General features: G+C 42.2%; 1 pseudogene; it reads right to left on the reverse strand.

Moving 5' to 3' along the window:
• Positions 1 to 21,848: 21,848 nt before the first annotated feature.
• LOC100994811 (olfactory receptor 13C7-like) lies at positions 21,849 to 22,798 on the reverse strand (annotated as a pseudogene).
• Positions 22,799 to 23,600: the final 802 nt, after the last annotated feature.

The raw sequence follows: 23,600 nt of genomic DNA on the forward strand, positions 1-23,600 counted from the left end.
GAAAAGAGGATAGGAGAACGCTTGTATACCTAGATGTGGAGAGCCTTGAATATCCGGCTGAGAAATATAGACTTTGTCCAAGAGACAAGTTGGAAGTGGGTCCCACCCCACCCATCAGCCCAGCAGCTACGTGGAGAATGTTTAAGCCACTGGCTAGCAAAGCTAATTCATTGTCTCTTTTTTTCTCTGTGTGTTCCTGAATTAAACCCTTTTTCCTCCTTTTTTGAAAAAGCATGACCACCGTTTTAAATTCTCATGAAGACACCTGGGGCTAAATTACTTAAAACATTTTTAAAATTCCTTAATATTATTAAATATCCAGTCATTATTTACATTTTTCTTATTGTCTCATGATTTCTTTTTACAATTTTTCAAGTTCTAAACAAAATCCATATATTAAAGTTGGTTTTTATGTTTTTGGGCTCTTACATTTATCCTCTCTTTCGAGTTTACAAAAGGAAAACATGAATAAGTTAAAATATCTAAAACATCTCCTCTGATGACTCTGTTGCTTCTGTGTACAAGGTAAACTGAGGCACAATAAAATTTTAAAGTTTACCTCAGCACGCGGTGATTCATGAATTGAGAAGCTGCAAACCAGAAGTGGTTCTGGGGCTCAGCTCTGTCAAAGAAGCAGATTTTTACAGAGTGAATGGGAAAGTAATAAAAAGAAAATATTTGATTGGTTACAGTTATAAAGTTGCCTTATTTGGTCTATCCCACTAAAAAGCCTCTAGTTATACAAGTTTGTGGACTACTTCTGATTGGTTGAGCTTGTTCTGTTTTTCTTTAATATAAGCATTTACAAGAAATAGCTCAGATTAACTCAAGTAAGTTTAAGGTCACTTATGAGGACTAAATTGACTATCTGCTCAGGAATTCTGCAGACCTGGTCTTCATTTTAATTTATTTTAACAATTCCCCTCTGAGAGTAATAGTACCACTATTGACACAGTCACTGGGCCAAAGAATCATGATGCTATCATTATTAACAGTTGCGGCTGGGCGCAGTTGCTCATGCCTGTAATTCCAGCACTTTGGGAGGCCAAGGTGGGAGGATAACTTCAGCCCAGGAGTTTGAGACCAGCCCAGGCAACGTTGTCAGACCCCCCATCTCAATTAAAAGAAAAAAAAATAAGTAGTTACATTGAGATGTAGAATCACATGTAGGCTTTGGCAGTTGGGGTAAGTTCTTCAAGTTGTCTAATCCTGATGGCAATCATTTGATGTGTGGCTGCTGGAAAGCATTAAAACTCTTGACAGGGGCTGGGCGCGGTGGCTCATGTCTGTAATCCCAGCACTTTGGAAGGCCAAGGTGGGTGGATCATGAGGTCAGGAGTTCAAGACTAGCCTGGCCAACATGGTGAAACCCTGTATCTACTAAAAATACAAAAATTAGCCAGGTGTGGTGGCGCGTGCCTATAGTCCCAGCTACTCAGGAGGTTGAGGCAGGAGGTTGAGGCAAAGTAGACTTTATTTTTTAGAGCAGTTTTAAGTTGACAGCAAAACTGAGTGGAAAGTACAGAAGGTAGACAGTCCCTGCCCCCACATATGTAAACCTCCCCCCACTGTCAGCATCCTGCACCAGAATGGTACATTTGTTACAATTGATGAGCCTACATTGACACATCATCAACCAAAGTCCATAGTTCACATTAGGATTCACTCTTGGTGTTGTACATTCTGTGGGTTTAGACGAAGGTGTAATAACATGTATCTACTCTTATTTTTTTATTTTTTAAGATGTAGCTATCAGAAAACTTAAAATTACACGTGTGAGCCCAAAGTGAACCACAAATGTAATTATGTTTTTCCTGAGACAGGGTGTCCTTCTGTTGCCCAGGATGGAGAGCAGTGGCACAGTCCTGGGGCACTGCAGCCTTGAACTCCTGGCCTGCAGTGATCCTCCCACCTCAGCTGCCTGAATAGCTGGAACTACAGGTGCATGCCATCATGCCCAGCTAATTATTTTATTTTATTTTTTGTAGAGATGTGGTCTTGCTATGTTTCCCAGTCTGTTCTCAAACTCCTGGACTCAAGCAATCCTCCCGCCTCGGCCTCTCAAGCTGTTGAGACTACAGGCATAAGCCACCATGCCCAGCCCCAATATGCAATTTTAAGCACTGTAAGAGTAGTGTAATTATCTTTCATTCTAAAAAAAGGTTAATGCTTAGAGATGAGTACGATATTTTTAAAAATGTTACCAATGATTTTGTTTTGAGCCAAAAAACCATGGTTCTCAAGGTCTTGCACCTTTCCTCCTCTTCTTCTATCTCTGACTTCAGTTCCTACTGTTTCTGTCGTGTCCGGCCATCACCTCCAGCCAATCTTGCTCAGGGCCTTTCCCTAACTGCTCCATGTAACTCCTGCCTCAGGACCTCTGTGCTTGGAGTTCTTTCTGCTTGGAATTAATTTCTCCCAGATAGTTGTACACTCTCCCTTTTCTTTTTTAGGTCTTAACTCAAACGGCCTTCCTTAATTGCCCTTCTTAAAATTAAAACTCAACCCCACCTCTGAACTTCTTCTCCCCTTTCACACTTTATATTTTCAAAAGCCATGATTACCTTCTACCATATTAATAGGTTCTAATATATAATATTATAAAATATACTACTTACTTTCCCAAAGTGTTGCTTGTTTATTATTTGTTTCCTTACTTCATGAGGGCAGATATTTTTGTCTGAGACTACAGACTATCCTTATTTCTTTTATACATACACACACACACACACACACAAACTTTTTTTTTTTTTTTTTAAATGAGACAGGGTCTTGCTCTGTCACCCAGGCTGGAGTGCAGTGGCATGATCACAGTTCACTGAAGCCTCAACCTCCCAGGTTTAAGTGATCCTCTCGCCTCAGCCTCTTGAGTAGCTGGGACAACAGGCGTGTGCCACCATGCCCCGCTAATTTTTTTGATTTTTTGTAGAGACGAGGTCTCACTATGTTGCCCAGGCTGGTCTCGAACTCCTGGGCTCAAGTGATCTTTCTGTCTCGGCCTTCCAAAGTGCTGGGATTGTAGCTGTGAGCCACCATTCCTGGCCAAATATCCTCATTTCTTAATTGCTTCCTGCAGCAGAGCCTGAATCTGTTTCAGAAAGAAAAACTTTTAAAATTAAGAATATGGCAGATGTTTAAGTAGTTTTAATTAAATAGAAGTATTGTTTTTTAGAACTTTTGCATAGTAAATTTCTAAAGCCAATCTTTAATGGAAATACTTTTTCTGACTTTGTTTAGCCTGAACATATTTGATCATGATTAACTGACCTAGCTTAATAAGGAAGAGGTCCATTTTGAGTTAGTTAACTAAGACTTTATGGCATCTGACTTCATATGTGTACAGTAGGACAATTTTGTGAAATATTAATGTATTTTCTGTTCCCAGTAATTCCTTCATTAGAACTAAAACATGAGGGCAAGGCATTCACATCTTCAGAGATGATCATTAGAGTAGAAAAATAGTCAAAGGGGACAACTCCTAGCTTTTGGTTTTAAAAAACATACACTTAAAATTTCAGGCAGAGACAATGGCTTTAAAGAGAAAAAGCCTTTGAAATATCAGAATGTGGTCTATTTTATAGCTGAGAGCATAAAATATTTGTATGAAGAACAGACATGGAAGAATACTATGATTAGTCAGACACAGTCCCTCCTACCCCCTCAGTCCCCAGCAATTTGATTCACTCTGATGTGGAAGGAGGAGAGCCACTGGAGGAAAAGAAGGCGTCTCTGGTCTCCTTCTTCTGATGCAGTGGGGTGGGACATAGAATCCCCAGAAAGGCTTGAGACTACGAGATAAGAGGGGATCTGATTCTCCTTGCTGTGTGGAGCTCAGGAAATGACAGACCTCATAAAATTCATCTGCACTTAACACGATGTAGGTATAGAGTAGAAATGGCTGCAAATGTGTCCTGTTTCATGCTCCACACAGAAGAGCAGCCAAATGTTTTTTTGCCCCTCAAGAGATGCAAGGTAGGAGACAGCTGAGAGCCTGAAGCGACCTCAAGATTGGAATGAGGAGGCTGTATCTGTTATTTGAATCATCTGTACAAATGGATACCAGATGAGAATGCAGATGTCAACAGGGATTGATGATGATGACTGAGGACCACATGTCCTGTCTTCTTCTCCAGTCCCAGTTGCTGGCTTTGGCTCTATATAGACCTCTCAAAGCTGGGGAGGGGTTTGTGAGAGGCCTTGACTAAACTGAGATCCCACTGAACTTACTGAGATTTAGTTTTAGTCATTCGGCAGGAAGGGGATATGCAGAGTCAACTAACTGTCCATTGAAGATTTGATCACCCCTTCTAGAAGTGGTTGCTTGAAAGCAACTACCAGCCAGAGACATTTTCCAATTGCTAGTGTGTCATGTTCACTGTTAATTTAATAACTGGGAGTAAGGCCTTGGAGAACGAAGGGTCCCTGTGCCTTGGAGCAGAATTGGCATATCTAACATCCACACTGATGCCTACAGTAAGATCTAAGAGGAGGAAGAAAAGCCCTACTCCTAGGCATCCAACACCCACATGTTATGAAATTCAGCATTGAGACCTCAGCCTATGATGCTGGTACAATATCCTGCCAGCCTCCAATAAGCCCTCTAAAGACGTAAGCCTGTGAATATAAAATTTCCACCCCCCCCCCAATTCTTTACTCTCTTTGGCAGTTTATTTTAGTAATTTTTGAACTTAAAACTATTATTTTTTATTTTTTAACTATAGAATCATTCTTTTCCCAACAAAATCTTAGAGTTCTGCTATATAAACAAGAAAAAAGTTGTGTTGTATTGCTACACTTATTTTATAAGTTCAAATTTATAGCAATTATGTAGTTCAAAGTCAGTGAATGAGAGTTCAAAGACAGTGAATGAGAATTCAAAGACAGTGAATAAGATTTTGATAAATATAAAAACTTGAATTCTGGAATTATGGATGACTGTTGCAGTCACACATGTTCCAGCTTCCGATTTATTTATGCATTTTCTTTTTGTTGCCTGCTATAGAGAAAATCCTGATTCATAGAGATGAGTACCTTGCAAAGGGTCACCGTTTTTGAAATAACTTAACTTGCAATCCCACACAACTCTTTATTTAAATTAAGATGGTATCCTGAAAATGAAGCACTGAGAAATTTCTGTTTAAATATTGGTTCATGAAAACTTATGTCCACATAAAAACTTGCACATGGATATTTATAGCAGCTTTAGTCCTAATTGCCAAAACTTGGAAGCAACCAAGATGTCCTTTAGTGGTGCATCCAGACTGTGGAATATTATTCAGTGCTAAAAAGAAATGAGCTATTAAGCCATGAAAAGACATGAAGGAACTTTAAATGCATACTACTATGTGAAAGAAGCCAATCTGAAAAGGCTCCATATTTTATGATTACAAATATATGACATTCTGGAAAAGGTAAAACAATGAAGACGGTAAAATGATTAGTGTTTGCCTGGGGTTGGGGGAAGGGAAGGATGAAAGGCAGAGCACAGAGGATTTTTTAGGGCAGTGAAACTAATCTGCATGATACTGCAGTGGTAGATACATGTCATTATACACTTGTCAAAACCCACAGAATGTATTCTATGGGTACACCATAGAGTAATGTATACACCAAGAGTAAACCCCAATGCAAATGACGGATTTTGGGTGATGATGTCTTGATGTAGGTTAACCAATTGAGACAAATGTACTACTCTGGTTGATAGTGGGGGAGGTTGTGCATATGTGAGGACAGAGGATGTGTGGGAGCCCACTGTACTTTCCACTCAAGTGTGAACCAGAGTGTGCTAAAAAAGTTTATTAATTTAAAAAATGTTAGATGTTAAAAATCTGAAAAAACTGATTCACTAATATGACAGCTGCTCAAATTTCTTATCACACATTGAAAAGAACCAAAGATGTAGCAACCAAGACTTATGTTTAATCTTGATGCTATTTATAAGGTAGTAGCAACCAAAATTTGTGGTTAATCCTCATACTATTTATAATGCACATTATTTTTGTGTGACATGTTCTCTTGTTATTGTGCAATTGGCTATGATGCCATAAAAAGAACATGCACCAAGCAGATGATTCATAGCCTTGCCCAACACTTAATTGAGAACAGCACATATTTGTACTTCTTTGTATAATTTTACATGAGCTATGTGCATAGGCTTGGATTAAAGAAAGATCATTCCACATCTGAATCTATTCTAGTAATAAACAGAGAAAAGAGAAAAGATAAGTGCAGAGCCACACTTTTTTCGAATCAAGGACATTTAAAGAAGATTGCACAGAGATGGCAGGAAAATAATTATTCCAAGGTCTAATCAAAAGTGAGTCAATTCGACAGGACACATGTTAATGTGGTAGTAGCTTCTAGCATGTCAAAAATTGAAAAACAACACATTCGTGTATGTCCACTGTCTTGCATATTAAAAGTTATTTAGAATAGCTATATTTTTAAAGAAACTCAAATTAACTACTTGTGGGATGTGACGAACCTCCACTGGGGAAAAATTAGATTCTTGTTTAATCAGGTTATATTATTCCAGAGTTTTGTATAATGTATGTTTCAACATATCTATTTTAATTCTGATACCTTCTTTCTCTCCCAGAATAATGAATCACACTCTCTTCTACAGCTGGTATAAATATGTCATTGTGTTCTTTTTTAGCTTTTTGTAATCATAACAGCATTTGTTGTTTAATCCAGCTGAAGTTTATGGAAGTATATGGTGTGATGTATGGATCAAAGGCAACCTTCATTCAATTGAATGTTGTTGCTGTTCCACTATTTATTAAAACATGATTCCTTCTTTAAGCTATTAATTTTGGTCTGATGTATATGTATTAAATTCTTACAGTTTGGATTCATTTTTCTGGTATCATGAATATGAATGATTTGCAAAACAAAAATCCAATGGTGTATAGTTCAATAATTGTTACCCTGCATATAAGTTCAAATCTGGTAGGAAGAATCTGACATTGTGATCTTCAAAAGATCCTTGTATTGTTCCATTATTCTTCACTAGCAATTTACAGTGTTCAGCAGAGTATTTTGGATAATTTAAAACACCAAATAACTGTGTTTATAAGGCCAGATTTCCTATCAGCCCTACTTCAAACATAGTGGAATTTGAATCTTTGGGGACAAAGCCCAGCAATATGTATATTAAATAAGTTTGTTTTTGTTTTTGTTTTTGAGACAGAGTCTTGCTCTGTCACCCAGGCTGGAGTGCAGTGGTGTGATCTCTGCTCACTACAACCTCTGCCTCTTGGGTTCAAGCGATTTTTCTGCTTCGGCCTCCTGAGTAGCTGGGATTACAGGCATACACCATCACATTTGGCTAATTTTTTTTTTTTTTTTTTTAGTAGAAATGAGGTTTCACCATGTTGGGCAGGCTGGTCTCGAACTCCTGACCTTAAGTGATCTGCCCACCTCGGCCTCCCAAAGTGCTAGGATTACAGGTGTGAGTCACCACACCCGGCCATATTAAAGAAGTTCTTTTGTTTGTTACAATTTGAGAGCTTCTACTTTAGGAATAAAGGTCACTTTTATTGTATTTCTTTCCCCAAATCCCTAGCCAATCCCCCTGCTTTCCTTTATACTCTTATACTAGTCTTGATTGGATGCAGTGGCTCACACCTGTAATCCATACTTGGGAAGGTCCATGCGGGAGGATTGCTTGAGGTCAGGAGTTTGAGACCAGCCTGGGCAATATAGCAAGACCCCTAACTCTACCAAATATATATATATATATATATATGCCTAACTCTACCAAATCTATCTATCTATCTGTTATCTATCTATCTATCTATCTATCTATCATCTATCTATCTATTATCTATCTATCTATCTATCTATCTATCTATCTATCTATCCCAGGCATGGTGGTGTGTGTACCTGTGGTCTTAGCTGAGGGAGGCTGAGGCCAGAGGATAGCTTGAGCCTCAGGAGTTCAAGGTTGCAGTGAGCTGTGATGGTACCACTGTACTCCATCCAGGCTGGGCAACGCAACAAGATTCTGTCTCTAAAAAAATAAATAAATAAAAACAAAAAGAAAACAGTCTTATACTTTTATTCTTGACTTGATCTGTCATTCTGGAATAATGATTATTCTCAATTATTTGATATTTGTAATTATTATGAATACAATAGTATTCCTTGTTTTTTTTTTTTTTTGTTCTTAGTTTGTGTTGTTGCTTGTTGAACACAGGAATGTATATGTAGGTATGTGGGAATACAATCGATTTTGGGGAACTTATTTCTATTTTCTAACTTTTCTGAACTCATATTACTGCTAACAGTTTTCTGGTTAATTTTTAGAAATACTGTAATGGGTTTTCTGCAAAAATTGACCCATATTTCTTTCTCTGCTATATTTACGTCTCTTATTCTGCACTTGACCACATTTTTATATCTATTTGCACTTGGCTACATTTTAGAACTATTTGAAATGAGAATTAGGGTGGGGACAGTGTATAAGCTAAAGAAAATTACTAGTTCAGTCAGCTAAAAAATTACACATAACAATTCAGATAAGAATGAGAACTGAAGAAAGAAGTTGCTTCTTTTTTAAAAAATTGACTTTACTGAGGTATAATTTGCACACAATAAAATGTACCCATTCTAGGCCGGGCACGGTGGCTCACGCCTGTAATCCCAGCACTTTGGGAGGCCGAGCGGGGAGGATCATGACGTCAGGAGATGGAGACCATCCTGGCTAACGCGGTAAAACCCCGTCTCTACTAAAAGATACAAAAAATTAGCCGGGCGTGGTGGCGGGCGCCTGTAGTCCCAGCTACTCAGGAGGCTGAGGCAGGAAAATGGAACCAGGAGGCGGAGCTTGCAGTGAGCTGAGATCACGCCACTGCACTCCAGCCTGGGTGACAGAGCGAGACTCCATCTCAAAAAACAAAAAAAAGTACCCATTCTAAGATTCAGTTCCATGAGTCTTAAGAAATGTATGCTCTTGTGTAACTACCATCACAAAATCAAGATATAAAATATTCCCACCACTCCCCAAAGCTTCTTCATGCCCTTGCAATCAACCCCGCACCTCACCAGGCTCCAGGCAACAACTGGTATGATTTTTGTCACCATATATTAGCTATGACTTTTCTAGAATTCCAATCATACACCATGTACTCTTTTGTGTCTGGCCTCTTTCACTTAGTATAATGTTTCTGAGATAATCCCATGTCTTAGCATTTTTTGGGTATTTTGTTCCTTTTTACTGCTGGGTAGTATTTCATTGTATGGATGTACCTCAATTTGTTTATCTTTTGACTTATTGATGAATATTTCAGTTATTTTCAATGTGGGGCTATTATGAATAAAGATTCTATGAGCATTTGTGTACACGTCTTTGTATGGATGTATATTTTTATTTCTTTTATGTAAACACTCATGTCTCAAGATGTACTCGAGTCATCTTAATTTATGTAGATGACCGAGTGAAGATACATAGAGGCCAATGCCTTTGAAAGAAGATTTTTATTACTTACATTTCCCAAGAGGAGAGGTCACACCATTCCATGCTGGGGTCATGTGGGGAAGCACCAAGGTTTTTTCAGGAGGCAGAAGCAAGAGTGAGGGGAGAGCCTAGGCCAGAGACTCTATTACAGTTTCCTTGGGAAAGGCAGGGCAGGGGTGGGTAGACAGCATAGGATTGAAAAATATGTGGGTTCTGGGCTATGAGGGGGGTCTCTGGTTGTCCGATACATGGCCCTGGGTGGTTTAGGGCAGGGAAATATTGGTTGGTGTGTGAGTTAGATAAGGAGGTGGTTCAGAGTATAGGCTCTGGATCTCAGAGGAGATGTAAACAACTTTGGTTGTTAGTTTGGCCCTGAAATTAACGGATGTCAAATAGACAAATACAGAATCTAAGAAAATACAAAACTCAAGACTTGAACTATTGTCACAAGGAAGTGTATGTTTAACTTTATAAGAAACCAGTAGCTGTTTTCCAAAGGATTGTACCATATTACATTCTCATCAGCAATGTATGTGAGTTCTAGTTGCTACATGTCTTCCATAACACTTGGTATTGTCAGTCTTTAAAATTTTAGACATTCCAATGAGTGTAGGGTGAAATCTCATTGTGGTTTTAATTTGATTTTCCATAGTGACTAATGACGCTGAACAATTTTCATGTGCTTCTTGGACATCTATAAATCTTTTGTGAAACTCCTTTGTGAAGCATCTGTTCAAATCTTTCCCACATTTTCGGGGACTGCCTTCTTATTGCATTGTGAGAGTTCTTTACATATTATGGATACAAGTCCTTTATCAGATATATGCATTGCAACTATCGTCTGTCAATCTGTTGCTTACCCATTCATTTTCTTAATGGTATTGTCCGAAGAGCATAAGTTTTAAACTTTGGTGAAGTCCAATTTGGCACTTATTTCCTTTAGGGTTCTTGCTTTTTTGCATCTTAAGAAACTTTTGCCTATTCTGAGGTCACAAAGATTTTCTCCTGTGTTTTCTTCTAGACTTTCCGTAGTTCTAGCTTAAGCATTTATGTCTATGATTGATTTCAAATGAAGTTTTGTGAATGGTGTGAAGTAAAGGTCAAGGTTCATTTCTTCCCCCGTACGACTATCCAGTTGCTCCAGAAACATCAACGCCCAACTGGCTTGGGCCTGCTTTGACACTGCTGATACAATGGACCCCTGAAGATGTGGCTAATATTCCCATTTGTTCTAAATCTGTCCATTCAATGGCCTTGACCCATTAAATGGAAAGATTTAGTAATGGGGTCACTTCATCACTCACCATGGTGATCCTGCTGACAACATGATCAGATAATATGTCCAACCACCCCTGTATCCTTCTAATGGGGACAGGAATTCTGGACCCCTTTCATGTGCCATCGGGGCTGAGAGTGTCTTGGAGTTGGTGGTCTGTTGCAGGCCCAGTCCTTCTGGGCTTGTAGCATCCATAAGATGTTGGTCATTCTGGAGAAGTAAAGAACCATAAATATTCATGGATTCGCCCTTAACAAATATGGACTTTCTATCAGAGGTTTTATTTTCTCAACATCACCCACAACCTCTAGCTTGGGCACCAGCCCAGGATGGAGAAGGTGTTAAATTCCTCCCTATCCAATCAATAGAATCTTACACTAGTTCTATCTTTTCTGATTATCCTCTTCAATCTGACGAAGCTTCTAGCTAAGAAAGCACTCCATTTCTCCCTAAGGACATTGGAAACCTTAATTATTATATCGTGAATTCTCTTGCCTATACCTTTTAGTAAAGATAAAGGTAAACCCAAACTGCTGATAACCCCCAATTTTGCTCTTAATCTATAAAAGAGAAATTCTGGATTTTTAAAAACTCTCTTTTCTCTCAGAAAGCCTAATTTTTTTGAGATGAGGTCTCACTCTGTTGCCCAGGCTAGAGTGCAGTGGTGCAATCAAGGCTCACTCTGTGCAGCTTTGAACTCCTGGGCTCAAGTGGTCCTGCCCCAGCCTTCCAAGTAGCTGGGACCACAGGTGTGTGCTGTCACACCCAGCTAGTTTTAAATTTTTTTGTAGAGATGGGGTCTCACCATGTTTCCCAGGCTGGTCTGAAACTCTTGGCCTCAGGTGATCCTCCTGCCTTGGCCTCCCAAAATGCTGGGATTACAGGTGTGAGCCACCATGCCTGGCCAGAAAGCCTAATTTTTAAGATTATTGTCTAATTTGACACTCTAAGAGAAAAACAAATGTTTCATTCTAGGGAGTCTTTGTTCATCTCCATGAATTAATGAAACTATTGATTGACTAGGGGGAGCAAATGGGCAACTTGATTTTGGGAATATAAAACCACACTGGTCAAGGGTATCTCTTCTGGCAGCATGAACAATTAGATTCTCTGAGTATTCTCGTCTTGCTGAGTGTGAAACACAACTGAGCATGCTGAATAAAATGTAAAAACATTTTTTTCAAAGGTACTGATGAGCCTTCCAGAAACTAAGGGATACTCAAAGGCCAAAAATTAAGTGAAATCTGCAACCCAGAGACTTAAAAGCATTGACATTTTAGGCTTTTGCTATGAGGGAATTTGCCGGGCTGATGAACACCTCACAGGCTTGCTGATGCCCAAGGGCTTGGCTCACAGTAGGAGACTTGCGCCAGGACGTCTTCCTACCCTGCCTCTTCCTTCAGCCCCCCTGCCCTGGTCCCACATCTTCTAGGGCTTTGCTCCTCAAAGCGTGGCCTGCAGAGTTCAGCAGCATAGACATTACCTGGAAATCTGTTAGAGATGTAGAATGTCAGACCCTACCTCAGACTCACTGAATCCTTATCCACATTCTCAGATAACTCATGAAAACATTCGAGTTTGAGAAGCACCTATCTCAGGAGCTTGCAGAAATTTCAATTGTCAGCTTCAGCAATGTCCACCAGGTGGCAGGTTTGCAGCAGGCACAGGTAGCTAGAGCTGCAACCAGCCACCCAATTCTGTAAGTGGCACTGGAAGTTAGGAACAATTGCTCACGAACTGTGGAGGGAATGAATGGAGGGGCGACCCCAGAGGAGACCCCTAATCAAAGAGTGGCGGGTGGTGGGGTGCGAGCCATGAGTTCCCCTTCTCTGGCAGTCCCCAGTTGTACTGGCTAGTGAGAGGGATGGGCTATACGCTCTCATTTTACAGACAAAGAAATCAAGGCCCAGAGAGGGAAGGAGACTTAGCCAAGTGCTCAGCAGCGGGAAATAGTGTTAGGGCTGGACTTGGAAGGCAGGTGTCAGGCTGCCTGGCCTGGGCTGAAAGCACTCTGCGGTCTATGCTGACCTGAGCGGCTGCCTCTCCACTCCCTCCCCTCAGATGCTCTTTGAACAGCTATCTTGTTTTCTCTGGAAGTGCTAGAAGCTGCTGTTATAATAATTCAATTCGGATGGCCAGTGGTATTTCCACGTGATATAGTTTGGATACTTTCCTCACCCAAAACTCATATTGAATTGTAATCCCCAGTGCTGGAGCTGGGGCCTGGTGGGAGGTGTTTGGATCACGGGCAGATTCCTCATGGCTTGGTGCTGTCTTTGTGATAGTGAGTTCTCCCAAGATTCAGTTGTTGTAAAGTGTGGCACCTCCTGCCTGCTCTCTCTCTCTTTCTCTCTCTTTATCTTTCTCTCTCTTTCGCTCACTCCTGCTTTGGCCATGTGAAGTGCCTGCTCCCACTTCACCTTCTGCCATGAGTAAAAGCTCCCTGAGGCCTCCCCAGAAGTTAAGCAGATGCTGGAGCCATATTTGTATAGTCTGCAGAACCATGAGCCAGTTAAACTTCTTTTCTTTATAAATTACCCAGTCTCAGGTATTTCTTTATAGCAGTACAAGAATGGCCTAATACACCACAATACTCAAGGTCCTGTGGCTAGAATCACTGCCTTGGAAGGTCAACTTTGAAAGGACCCCAAAGCCATGCAGTCTAAAACTAGCTTCTAGCAGGGGAGAGAAACAGCTAAGGTCCACAGAGGGGCTCCGACGGCCAGCCCCCACCCCAACCCCCACTGCCATGTCTTGTCATTAGTTCATTTGGGTTTTTTGTTTGCTTTTTTGTTGCTTTGTTTCTTTGGTTGCAATTATGCCTACTCTCATGTCAGAAAGGATTTGTGGTAACCCAAAAATGTATTCAAGGCCAAAAAATTAAAAATAGGTGAGGAAATGGGGCAATGGGAAATTAAAAGTAGAAATGTGGGGGCACTTTCCCTCTAGGTCCTTTGATAGAGGCTTCCATTACTTGTGACACAACAGGGGACACTCAGTTTACTTGTTCGTCCTAGTCCCATGGTTCATGGCCTGGACCTTGGGAAAGTCCCTTCTTTCCTCTGAGTTATCATTTCCCCATGAGCACAGTGAGGTGCTTAGAGATCATATGTTCTGGCCACCTGGGATTCTGACAGTCTGTCATTCAGTTAGGGGTTTCTGAAATACCAGGTTCTTCACAGCAGCCTTCACACCCTTTTTCCTCAGGCTGTAGATGATGGTGTTCAGCATGGGGGTGACCACTCCATAGGAGAGGGAGATGAGTTTGTCTGCAAAATCCTGCTTGTCTGCCCCCAGTGGGTCCTTCGACTTGGGCTTCCCATGTGTGAAGAGGATGGTCCTGTAGAAGATGACCACAACTGTGAGGTGGGCAGAGCAGGTGGAGAAGGCCTTTTGCCTGATCACGTTGATAGAGATGTCAGCACAGGCCAACTTCAGGACAGTCAGGACCTCACAGGTCAAGTGGTTGATGATGTCCCATAGAAGGGCAGGTGACTGATGACATTTAGTCTCTTCCCTTCCCTTAGGGCAGATGGGCCAAGAACTCCTCTGCTCTGGTGATATCAGCCAGGAGTCAGTCCCAGGTACCCTGTAACTCCAGTGCCAAGACTTTAAACTTTTACTGACCTTTAAGTAAATTTCACTTCACCAGTGAGCCTCTATGACTGGATAGCAAGGGGCCTCCTGCACATTTTGGCCAAGTTGAAGTTCAGTTATCTCTGAGCTTCCCTCCTCCCCATTCCCCATCAGCTCTCACGAAAGACACTGACTTGCTTCTGAGGCTGGTCCTGAGATTTCCCTTGCTTTTTTCAGGGAACTAAAAATCTCTCTTTCGGATTTCTAGGTGCTCACATGTGATTTATCCTGGGTCATCATAAGCTTGTTGACAATCCAGGGGTTTTGCAGTTGGCTTTATTTTACCCTGTGCTTGAAAACCATACAAACTCTGTAGAAATCCATCTCCTCCGAGCTCTGCTTTGTGATCTGACCCCTTCCCAGGTTGCTACAGGAGCACTTCCAGCAAGGAGCTGTGAGACTGTCCTGTACCTGTGCAAGCACGCAGTGTCTGTGCCGTGGCCGTTTGGCTCAAGTCAAGAGATGGCTACTGAGCACACCTTCTGTGCCAGGCCTGATTCTCAGTGCCGGGTACTCAGAGATGAAAATCAAAGTTTCTACTTTAAAGAGCTCAATATTTAGGAGAAGACAGACATGCTAAAAAATCAGTGCAAGGGCTACAACAGCAACAGCAGCTGTAGAAGCAGTGGTAGGAGCTATTATCAATTGAATATAAATTTTGTACTAGGAGGCCAGATGCGGTGACTCACCTCTGTAATCCCAGCACTTTGGGAGGCTGAGGCAGGCGGATTGCTTGAGCTCAGGAGTTCAAAACCAGCTTGGGCAACACAATGAGACCCCATCTCTACAAAATTTTTTTTTTTAGAAAATAGCTGGGTTTGGGGGCATGCACCAGTAGTCCCAGCTATAATCAAGCAGCTTAGCAGCTAAGCCTCAAAATGCATTTTATAACTCTTTTTCCTGTCCCCTTTCTTCCTCCTCCCACCCCCAGTCTCAAGATATAACTTTGAGACAGACTGCTTATGTGTTACCTTTCATCTTGAAATACAGCCTCAGAATGGGCTGTGAACCTCCACTCCCTTTCTTTTCCCATTCTGTGCTCCCATGCCTTATGCACATTTATTTACCTAGATGCTTGTTAAGCACACACCATGCTCACTTATCTGGTCATATGCTTCCTTTGATGCTTCAGAGGTCAGATCCTGATAGGGACCAGACACCTCCAGAATTCTCTGTCCAACAAAAGGTTACCTCAGGGCTGGAACCCACTCTCAGCTGAAGAGAGATCACAAGGTTGACTGTGATTAATTTATAACCTGGTAGGATCCACGATGGCACCAGCCCCTTCACCAAATGGAACAATAATACAAGATGAGCCATCGGACTGTCATAGCACCTGGCATCTCCTAGCCCCACTTGCCTTTTCCACATTCCAAAATGCCTTCTTTAAAAACCCTTGCATTCCCAGCCAGGCACGGTGGCTCACGCCTGCAATCCCAGCACTTCAGGAGGCCGAGGCAGGCAGATCACGAGGTCAGGAGATTGAGACCATCCTGGCTAACACGGTGAAACCCCGTTTATACTAAAAATACAAAAAAATTAGCCAGGCGCAGTGGCAGGTGCCTGTATCCCACCTACTTGGGAGACTGAGGCAGGAGAATGGCGTGAACCCAGGAGGTGGAGCTTGTAGTGAGCGAGATCATGCCACCGCACTCCAGCCTGGGTGACAGAGTGAGACTGTCTCAAAAAAAAAAAAAAAAAAAAAAAAACCACCACCACCACCAAAAACCCTTGCATTCCCTCCACAAATTGAAAGACTGGAATTTGCTGTCTACTCTTCCCCTTGCTGGCATGGATAATAAAGGAATATGGCTCTTCCGTATCATAACTCATTATTATTTTGACTTCATTCCACAAGCAGTGAGCAACTAGATCCTTTTGCCAGTTCCACAGCTACTCGGGAGGCTGAGGTGGGAGGACTGCTTGAGCCCAGGAGGTTGAGGATGCAGTGAGCCATGATCATACCACTGCACTCCAGAATGGGTGAGACAGCAAGACCTTGTTTCAAAAAAATTTAAAAAATGAAAAATTATGTACTAGGCACCTTATGTACTGTCATTCTCACAACATCCTCAGAAGGAAAGAGCTATCACATCTGTCCTCAGATGAAGAGAGAAAGTGCAATAAAATCCAAAACATATGTCTAAGGAACGGGGGCAGATGTTCTTATTCCACTGGTAAGCCTTTAAGTTGGATCTGAGGCCCAGCCCTATAACTAGGGCTGTTTTCCTCTTTGCTTTTAAATGTGAAGGTCAGACTAAAAGACTGAATGAATATCCATCTACCCCTGACGTCTTCCATACACAGGTCAGGGCAGGATCTGTAGGGACTCTGTCTGGGCCCCATGTCTCCAAGGTCAGATTCCTCTCTGACCCAGGGCTGGATGTTTTGATTCCCCTTGAGCAGCTCCTCTTCCGTCCTGGGAAGGAAGCCATATGGTTTATTCCACAAATTGAATCATGGTTCAAACCTTCATTCTCTTGTAAGAAGAAAGATGAGGGATGTTTCTATTTTGGGATCACTTAAGCCTAATTAATTTGATTTGGAAGTATTCATGTTTGGAGTGTTTGCCAGTGTTTTTCTTTCAGTGGTCATGCAAAATAGTCATAGAAACAGTCACAGGATGGATGCTCTCTGCTTATCCAGGGTTTCCTAAAACACACCACCGTACAGGCCATTCTTCAATTCTGGCTTTTGTTTCGCTCATAGACAATGGTAGGCCCAAGCTTGGAAGGAGTCTTAGGGACTAATCAGGCCAATTCCTGTGCAAAGCATACCAGCCTTACTACTTCCTTGATCACGGTCCTCCAGGCTCAGCTGGAATACAAATGCCCCTCAACTTGCAATGGCGCAACGTCGTGATAAACCCATCATAAATGGAAAATATTGTAAGTTGAAAATGCATTTAATACCCTTAACTTGCTGAACATCATAGCTTAGCCTAGCCTACCTTAAATGTGCTCAAAACACTTACAGCAGTCTACAGTTGGGCAAAATCATCTAGCACAAAGTAATTTTATAAGAAAGTGTTGAATATCTCATGTAATTTATTGACTACTATATTGAAGGTGAAAAAAATGGTTGTATGGGTACTTGAAGTACAGTTTCTACTGAATGTGTATCACTTTTTCACCATTGTAAAGTTGAAAACTTGTAAGCCAGCTTTCTTCCAGCACCCTGTGCTAAGAAGAGCTCTATGTACGTAGGATATATTTGTTTAGAATTTATGTATACTTGGGTAATCCTAACCATTAATTTTTCCAGAAGTGAATACCTTGGGGATGAGGAGAGCCATGAAACCTCCATTTTCTTTCTGGGGTCTGGCTTTGTCATCCAGGCTGGAATGCAGTGGCACAATCAGCTTACCACAGCCTTGAACTTCTGGGCTCAAGCTATCCCTCTGCCTCAGTCCCGAGTATCTGGGACTACATGTGTGCACCACTACACCTGGTTAGCTTTTAAAAATGTTTTTGTAGAGATGGAGTGGGGGGTCTCACTCTGTTGCCCATGCTGGTCTCAAACTCTTGGCCTGAAAAGAACCTCCTGCCTCACCCTCCCAAAGTGCTGGGATTACAGGCATGAGCACCATGCCCAGCAAGAACTCCATTTTTCCTTTTTCTCTTTTGAGACAGAGTCTCATACTGTCACGTGGGCTGGCGTGCAATGGCATGATCTCTGCTCACTGCAACCTCCGCCTCCTGGGTTCAAGTGATTCTCCTGCCTCAGCCTCCCAAGTAGCTGGGATTACAGGTGCCCGCCGCCACACCCAACTAATTTTTTGTATTTTTAGTAGAGATGGTGTTTCACTATGTTGGCCAGGCGGGTCTCGAACTCCCAACCTCAGGTGATCTGCCCGCCTTGGCCTCCCAAAGTGCGGGGATTACAAGCACGAACCACCGTGCCCGGCCTTTAGAACTCCATTTTTCTACTGACACCTCCCCTGGTTCCTGTCTTGACCCATGCCAATTGCTTCCAATTATATTCAATTGCTCAGATGGTCAGTTGCTCCATTTATATCATCATTGGCTGCCTTTATTCCCTTCTGTCTTCAAACATGCCAGGCATTTCAGACCCATAATGATGCATAAAAGGTGCCGACTCACTTTTGTACAAACAACATTGGCATTATTTCCTTCTGAATATGCCTGGAACTAGAGTTTATGTTATCTGGTATCAGAGTCACAGAAATGCCTCATGTCTTGTGAAATAAGGCTTCTCTATTTTTTGGGCCTAAATTCATATTAAACCTATGCTATTTCTAAGGAGTTGAGAGTGGGTGTATGCCAGGAATCACAATTTTTTCAAATTGCTCATTGAAAGGGACTTCTTTAAAAGTCATCAGGCCATCACAGCCCCCACAGAGGAACAGGCTGCTGTTCTGCTGGCCGCTGTTTTAGAGAGGGTGTCTGGCAACCAAGAGATCCTTCAGGACGGTTGGGGTGGCTCCTGGAAACATCAAACTGCCTTGGCAGAGTGTAGAGGAAGGAGCCAAAAGGTTCAAAGAATTTGGTATGCTCAATGGACTTTTAAATTAGACCTACCAGATGGCTATGTTCCCTAGGAAGGCTAGAGGACACTCTCTTCACTAAGTTAATAAGAAAATGCACTAGTGAGGTGCATTATTGAGAACCTCAGCAGTGTTTATCCTCTGTCAGCTGAGGCTGACTGTAGGAGGTGCTGTTTTGGAAGTGGGGTCCCTAGTGTTAATGGAGATGATAATTTTCCAGAATAGTAGAGGCCTGATGGCAGCACTTAACTATTAGGGGCAAGAAGATTAATTACTGTAATAGACAGCAAGGTCAGAATAGCAACCAGAGGGCCTGACCCACAGGAATGTACGGTAATGAGTATGAAACTGTGATGTTCCTGGGAGCAAGACAGGTAGGCAATTTAGAAGGTTGTAAATGTAGGTAATTAAAAAAAAATCAAGCATGGATGAGCAGAAGCCTGATAACAGCTTCCCTGTTGAAAAATTATGATCATTCACTCAATTCCAGACCTAAATTAATTCTCAGATCCAAAATACCTCAATTGAAGGAGAGGCTGTTCTTTGAGGAAGAATGCCTCAAGGGCATTCCCTTGCATGTATGTAGTGGTGATTTTCTCTATATTTCCCTCCAGGAACTTGTGACTATTTCCCTGAGTAGCTGTACACTGGGGAAAATGGAATACCCCAATATTTTGAGGGCTGCTGGTTATAGAATCTTAACTGACACCAATACCAAGGAACCCAAAGGAGCATCTACTGTAGGAGTATATGGAAATCAGGTGATAAATGGGGTCTAGGTCCAAGTTTGTTTCCTGATAGGACAAATGGATTTTTATGGAACTAACCACTGGTAGTCATTCTCCAGGTTTCCAAATGCGTAACTGGCACAGACATACATAATAGCTGGTTCTCACATTTGCAGTAGGGGTGAGTCCTGCCTAGAGTGGGATCTGCGACCTCCACCTCTCTCCGGCCTCTGGAAGAAATCTCTCCTCCTTCCTGTTTTCACGTCTGCTCTTTCTTCTTCCCCTTCTGGACATCTGAATGTGTCTCTTTAATGGGCTTAGGCTTTTTAAAAAGTGATGGGAACTGGTGAATTCCAGCTGTTTTAATTCTCTAGGCCACCCTCTCTATGTCCTCATTACACTCCCACCAATAAAAATGCATTTAGGGCAAAGACCTGAGTCTTATTTCACATGGGGATGAGGAAGAAAAAAAGAGAAAAGAAAAGGAGAAAACAACCTAGTATGTCTTGGCATGGCTAAAGGACCAAAATTTGATAATAACTGACTGCCATGGTCTGAATGGTTCCCCTAAATTCATATGTTGAAACTTAATTATCAATGTGATAGTATTAAAAGGTACAACCCCATGAATGGGATTAGTAACCTTAAAAGGCTGGAGGGAACTAGCTAGCCCCTTTTTTGCTTTTTCATCCCTTCTGCCATGTGAGGACATAGTGTTCAAGGTATCATCTTGGAAGCAGAGACTGGACTGTCACCAGACATTGAACATGTTGGTGCCTTGATCTTGGACTTCCCAGCCTCTAGAACTGTGAGAAATAAATTTGTGCTATTTATACATTACCTAGTCTCAGGTATATTGTTATAGCAGCAAAAATGGATGAAGACACTGACATTTACAAATATAAAGTGGACTGAAAATAGTCACTATAACACATTAAGTTTCACTCCTATCTCAGTCTGTTCCTTGAGTGTAGAAGGAAGTCATGGACTTAGAGCTCTTTGAGATGCAAAGGACACACAGCCAATCTCACTGGCGTCAGAGATGGTCGGGGATGACTGTTATTATTGGCCTGTTATTAGTTGTAGGATTGAGAATTATTTTTGCATTTGCTTCCTCACAGTCTTTTTGGTGTTCCAGAACAATGTGGACATACTCATGGAATATGTGCTGTGTGTAACTGCTATGCGTCATGTTGGTTGCATGGACAAAAGTTTGGAAGCTACTGGCACCCAGTCATACAGTACTTAGTTACTGCTTCAGTGGGGTGGCAAGTTTGCCTCTGAATTCTCCTGTGGTGACAATAAATAGATGAATGTTGTGAATGACAAGATTCTTAGTGCCCATGAGGTCAAAACAAAGCAGCTGCTCAGGTCTCACTATTTCTAGTGCTAAGATGTGAGAAGAATTCCTGCCATAGTGCTAATGCTCACCATTATATGTTGGGGCAGATGACATTTTCCAATTTATCCCTACATGAGAAACAGCAAAGGTCTCTGGGGTAACACAAAATCAGAGTAGAGTAAGTAGCAGTTTTACATAGGACACAACAACATTGTATTAGTCCATTCTTGCAATGATATAAAGAAATACCTGAAACTGGGTAATTTACAAAGAAAAGAGGTTTAATTGGCTCACTGTTCCACATGCTGTACAGGAAGCATGGCTGGGGAGGCCTCAGGAAACTTACAATCATGGCGGAAGGCAAAGGGGAAGCAATCATGTCCTACATGGCTGGAGTAGGAGGAAGAGGGTGAAACGGGAGGTGCTACACACTTTTAAACATCTAGATCTCATGGGAACTGACTCACTATCATGAGAACAGCAAGGGGGAAATCTGCCCCCATGATCCAATCACCTCTTACCAGGCCCCTCCTCCAACACTGGGGATTACAATTCGACAGGAGATTTGGGCAGGGACACAGAGCCCAACCATATTCTGTATCCTCCAAGATCCCAGTACCACTAAAATTTTTGTTTCTTTGTCTCTTTTGACCACCTCTATAACTCTTATGGATATTCATCAAATTCTGTATCAAAAAATTTAAGGTTTAGTCAGTAAAATATAGCTATGATATGACACAGCACGATTCTGTGTAAAGCCAGCAAACTAACCAGCAGCCTCAGAAATTTTATGGTTCTTTCTATTGACAGTCTAAGGTCCTCCCTGGTTACCATTTCCCCAAAAGAACAATGAGGAATTTGGAGGTTATGCTTTCTCGCAGTCTGGGGATCTGCGATAGTCACTCTGTTAGGTGTTTTTGAGCCACCAGGTTCCTCATAGCAGCTTTCAAATCTTTGTTCCTCGGGCTGTAGATGATGGGGTTGAGAATGGGGGTCACCACTCCATAGAAAATGGAGATGAGTTTGTCTGCAAGGTCCTGTTTGTCTGCTCCCATTGGGTCCTTAGACTTGGGCTTCCCATACATGAAGAGGATCGTCCCGTAGAAGACGATCACGACAGTGAGGTGGGCAGAGCAGGTGGAGAAGGCCTTTTTCCTCCCCTCAGCTGAGGGGATTCTCAGGATGGTGGCAATGATGAAGACATATGAGACAATAATAAACAGGACTGGGAGTGCAAGGAAGATCATGTTGGCCACAACCATGCTGATCACGTTGATGCAGATGTCAGCACAGGCCAACTTTAGAACTGCCAGGATCTCACAGGTGAAGTGATTGATGACATTGTCCCCACAGAAGGGCAGTCACATTGCTAGGGATATCTGTACTACAGAGTTGGTGATACCAGCTGCCCAGGAGCCGACAGCCATGGGCATGTAGGCAGCCTTGCTCATGAACACAGGGTACCTAAGGGGGTTGCAGATGTCCAGGTAGTGATCAAAAGCCATCATGCTCAGGAGAACACACTCTGTGGCTCCCATGGCAAAGGAGAGGAACATCTGTACTGCACAGGCTGAGAAGGAGATGGTTTTCCTGGGGGTCAGGAAGCTGTCAAGGATGAGGAGGTTGTATAGCAGATGTCCAGGAAGGAGAGGTTCCCCAGGAAGAAGTACATGGGCATGTGCAGGCGGGAGTCAAGGATGGTCACCAGGATGAGGACCACATTGCCCAGCAGGATCACCAGGTACATCAGCAGGATGAACACAAAGAATGTCTTCTCCAGCTTTGGGTGGGCAGAAAGGCCCAGGAGAACAAACTCCAACACAGGGGAGGTCTCATTGGACCTGTTCATGGTGCATCTACCCTGTCACCTGGAGGAACTCAGAGGTCAACCTCAGCATTCTCTTACTCCAAAAGTACCTGGAAGGCCAGGCACAAATCCTTGCCCTGCTGAGCAACTGGGGAATAGCACTGATGATTTGTTCATCTCTATGGGGTTCTAGGAACAATGTAGTACAGGTCAATATTTAACTTCTGCTTCTGGTAAGAACAAACAGGCTAATTTGGACTAACTGTCTTGCAGATGACCATTAGACAAACTGGAAAAAATACATAAAACATTGGAGAAGTAATAAGACAATGAGGAACATAGGGTTATGACTCTGGGGAAAAACAAGGACCTAGAGATGTAAGTCTAGCACTTGTGGCTGTGATTCAACTCGAGCATTTGCAGCTTCTGGAGGGAGCCAGGGAGAGGCTGGGAGGCATTACTGACAGCCTCATGGAGATGGGGAGTAGCTTTTGTTGTGAAAGACTCACCTTGAAAGGCCCCTCACTAAATGTTCTCCTTTTGGGATGGACTCTCAAAGGGCAGCACCATAGGAATAAGGGCAAATCAGAAGGAAACAGACATTTACAGATGCTGTAGTTCAGCTTCAAATCTTCCCAAGCCCTGAAATCGAATTGAGGTGATACCAAGTTTTGATGCCTCACAGAAGCAAACATAGATCCACTTTGGAGGAAGATAACATCACCCTAGTCTCTAAATCATTTCCACAAATAATTTTGCAAACACAACATCTGGCACACACTAAAAAAGAATAAGGCACACAAGGAGACAAGAAAACAAATCAAAACTAACAGAAAAAAAGCAA

The sequence above is a fragment of the Pan paniscus genome, chromosome 11 (genome assembly GCF_029289425.2).
Source record: "Pan paniscus chromosome 11, NHGRI_mPanPan1-v2.0_pri, whole genome shotgun sequence".
In the NCBI taxonomy this organism is placed as follows: domain Eukaryota; kingdom Metazoa; phylum Chordata; class Mammalia; order Primates; family Hominidae; genus Pan; species Pan paniscus.